The sequence below is a fragment of the Mizuhopecten yessoensis genome, unplaced genomic scaffold, assembly GCF_002113885.1.
Source record: "Mizuhopecten yessoensis strain PY_sf001 unplaced genomic scaffold, ASM211388v2 scaffold9729, whole genome shotgun sequence".
In the NCBI taxonomy this organism is placed as follows: domain Eukaryota; kingdom Metazoa; phylum Mollusca; class Bivalvia; order Pectinida; family Pectinidae; genus Mizuhopecten; species Mizuhopecten yessoensis.
The window spans coordinates 1-867 of record NW_018408193.1 but is presented as its reverse complement, the minus strand read 5'-3'; positions in this window follow the sequence as shown (position 1 = coordinate 867).

The following is an 867-nucleotide window of genomic DNA, read 5'->3' as shown; positions in this document are numbered from 1 at the left end:
TTGTTGTTGTTGTTGTTTAATTGTTTACTTATGTTGCACTGTATAACTTCAACTTGATCTGATAATTTCTTCAAAAATGACCAAGCATTGTCATCACTCCTCGCCTTGGTATTCGATCTTGTAGATATCGCTCTGGACAATTTTGGCAAATTAAAGTTTGGATGTGCTGTAGAAATGATTGCGTGTTTAAAACCCAATGCGTTGACTATATCTCCTTAAAAATACACCTCTACGTTAGGTGTTATTGGTGACTGATCTGTACATTAGGTGTTATTGATGACTGATATGTACGTTAGGTGTTATTGATGACTGATCTGTACGTTAGGTGTTATTGGTGACTGTTATGTACACGATGTGCTATTGGTGACTGATATGTACGTTAGGTGTTATTGATGACTGATCTGTACATTAGGTGTTATTGATGACTGATCTGTCCATTAGGTGTTATTGATGACTGATCTGTACATTAGGTGTTATTGATGACTGATCTGTCCATTAGGTGTTATTGATGACTGATCTGTACGTTAGGTGTTATTGATGACTGATCTGTACGTTAGGTGTTATTGATGACTAATCTGTACATTAGGTGTTATTGGTGACTGTTATGTACACTATGTGCTATTGGTGACTGATCTGTACGTTAGGTGTTATTGATGACTGATCTGTACATTAGGTGTTATTGATGACTGATCTGTCCATTAGGTGTTATTGATGACTGATCTGTACATTAGGTGTTATTGATGACTGATCTGTCCATTAGGTGTTATTGATGACTGATCTGTACGTTAGGTGTTATTGATGACTGATCTGTCCATTAGGTGTTATTGGTGACTGATCTGTACGTTAGGTGTTATTGATGACTGATCT